A 3481-nucleotide genomic window follows, 5' to 3' on the forward strand; every position below is an offset into this window, starting at 1 on the left:
AAAGTAGATACAAGTTAGTATAGATCAATGATTGGAGGAGTGTTATATTTGACTGCTACTAGACTAGATATCATGTATGTAGTCTGCTTGGCACCTAGATTTCAGCAAGAATCGAAAGAATTATATGTTGTCCAGGTAGTAAAAATATTTTTTAGATATCTAAAGGGAACATTGGAGTTTGGTTTGTGGTACCCTAGTAATTCAGATTTATCCTTGACAACTTATATTAATGCAGATTGGGCTAAAAGTGTTGATGATAGGAAAAGTGCAAGTGGTGGAGCACACTTTCTTGGCTCCTGGTTATTTTCTTGGTCAAGTAAGAAGTAGGATTCCATCTCTTTATCTACAACTAAAGTAGAATACATTGCAACATCTTCATGTTGCACACAGATTTTATGGATGAAGCAAACTTTGAAGGATATTCGTGTAACTCTCAATGAACCTAACCCTATTATATGTGATAACACTAGTGAAATAAACATTTCTAAGAATTTGGTACAACATTCCAAAACAAAGAACATATCCATTTGATATCACTTCTTGAGAAAAAAAGGTGTTGGGTAATGAAGTAAAGCTTGAGTATGTACCTACCATAGAGAAGATCGCAAATATCTTCACGAAGTCATTATGTAAAGATAATTTTGAGTATCTCTGATATTAGTTAGGGGTATTTCCCCTTCTTAGTGTGAACTAATGTACATTTGGTTGTGCATTGGTCCAATGAATAACAAGTGCATATTTTTAATCTAGACCGATGCTTAGGTGCTTCCTCATAGGGGGAGTAGTAATAAGTTTCTTAGGGGGAGTTATGCCCACCTTTGTCATTAATGTCAAAGGGGGAGAGATTATGATATGAAATATTACGAGAGATTCAAATAGTTTTTGAGTTATTGTAGAGTTGTGCAAGGAGTGTCATGCATTTTTTGTTGATGGACCTTGCAATCAATGATAAAGGGGGAAATTGTTGCAGATATGTTGATGATGATTATGTTTGACCTTGTCATTGATGCCATATAATGGTTGTCATTTATATTATTGGTGTTGGTGATCCAAAATCTTTGATGCTTCAGAAGATGTGTTGATAGATCAGATGTGTCGTTGATGATCTAACTATTTATGGTTATTAGATATGGTGTTGATTGATGGTATTCATGTTTATCTTGGTTTCATTCTTATTTTTGGTGCTTTGGGCAATGATGTTTGGGTCTAGATTAAGTTTGGAATTTGAGGATGTGTAGTGGCTTTGATGTAGTGTACAAGTCATGGTGTGGGTCCAAAATTTGCAATGGTTGCAACGTGTTGATCTGACCATTGATGTGCATTGTGGTCTACTTATCATTCTTTCCCACTACCAAAATGTTTAGTGTTGGCCTATTTTAAATCCCCTATCTTGGTCGACTTGGGATATTATGCTTCTTGGAAGACAATATATATATGAGGATGATCTGATTGTGTTAGCAAGGAAAACTATGACATTATTATTGAAGATATGCAAAACTGTAAAGGAAAGATCTGACTGTTGGTGATATTTGAGAGTGTGTTGGTATTGAGGCACTGGAAGTAGTTTGGTTTTGTAGATTGTGTTTAAGTGGCAGATTCTTTCTTTGGTAGTGAGCCCTCCCATAGTGAGGATTCTGGCATTGAGCCACCCTTTGTAAAAATCACCTTAACTGGTGTTAACTTAACCAATGTTTTATATTGGGCACTAACATTCTTTGTGGTTTTTCCCTTCTTGGGTTTTCCACATCATATTTGGTGTACATTGTGTGATCTCCTGTATGTTTATGTTTTCATGCTATATTTGTCTCAATCAATTCTGTTAGTTGGTTCAGATATGAAAAGAATAAAAGAAATTGATTTAAGTTATCAACTAATTCACCCCCATCTTAGTTGCTTGAATATTCAATACCATGTTCCTATTACAACAACAAACCCTATTGGGCACTCAGTATCCTCTCCATCAATGATGTGGTTGTCAATTTTTTTCCTCAATACAATGACACAAAAAGGAATCAGTGCTTTCTTCATTGTTTTCATCAACAATAACCGCATACACATGACCTGCATTTTATTGAATGATAAATTAGTACAAAAAATGGTGTAAGATGAATATGAGTTAAAATTTTCAAATAACCAATGAAATTTTTAGTGGCTAACATTTGCCAATTGGCAATTTTTTGAAATTTTGAAATCAAAATCTGGCTAATAAGTTCAACTTTAAGGTGATCTAAATCAACACATTTATACAAATTTTTTATTTTATTGTTATTTAAATCGCTAGAGAATTTATTTTGTTAATTTTTTTAACTAAAAGATTTGCCACAATATTCAATACATGATTGGATCAAATTCGTCAACATTCTATATTTTATTGTACAAATCTAAATTAATTTGCAAATAATATATCATAACTACTAGTTAATTTAGGGTTATATCAACAATCTTTAGTTGCCACCATTGATTTAAAATATAATCTAATGACCTTCATTTTATTCCATGAGGTAAATTGTACATACAAGTTGTAATGCTCGTGGGGTTTGAAATTGCATTTGAATTGTTGACCTCAATGAAAATCAATGGTCTAAAAGACAATGTTTGTACATTTTAACTCACAAAATAGAAAGAGGGCTATTAGATTATTTTAAGTTAATGAAAACTAAATAAAGTAGAGTCTACCCCTTTAACTCATTAATGATTTCCACCTTCATTCCTTTCCTTTTCTATTATTTTTTTTTTTAAATGAAAAGATTTGGAATAGTAATTAATGTATAATCTTTTTATTTTCCAAGACTTGCCAATATTTTCTACCAATAAAAATTGATATAAAAAAATTTGCTAATAAAATTAATATTTATATTTAAAAAAAGGAAAGATTCGCCAATAATTTTTTTTTTTTAAAAATTAAATATTCACCAAGATTTTATACAATTTTTTGAGAGGGGGTTTCTTAAAGTTATCACTGCTAATAACTAAGTAACAATTAACAATACCTGGTTGCACCAAGTCAAATACATGGTAGAATCTATAAACACTTCCATCTGGTTCAACTATAGTGGTTTGGGAAGTTGATATCCATCAATGAGAACAAAAGGTCTACAAGATCATCCATCAACCCACCCATATGATTCACACTCATCCCACAAAAAATCCATATATGATGATAAAAAATACACAATCTATCTAGTATAAATAATAGGTGAGCTTGCATCTGAGCTTCTAAATGAGTGCAAGTCACTTGATCTTATAAGTGTACAACAATATACATAGCTTGGAACATTAGATTCACGTATCAACCAAAAATATGTAGAAACAATAGAATTACCTTGATTACCTAGTCCCATTGTTGAGTTACACCATTACAAAATGGTTGTTACATCTATTCAATTAGCACCACCTTCATACAAGTTAGTTCTTCTCTAGAAAGGTCTCTTTTTACACATGCACCCACACCATCATGCTCTTCCTTTCCATGTCCAGAATC

This window comes from Cryptomeria japonica, chromosome 10, assembly GCF_030272615.1.
Source record: "Cryptomeria japonica chromosome 10, Sugi_1.0, whole genome shotgun sequence".
Lineage (NCBI taxonomy): Eukaryota > Viridiplantae > Streptophyta > Pinopsida > Cupressales > Cupressaceae > Cryptomeria > Cryptomeria japonica.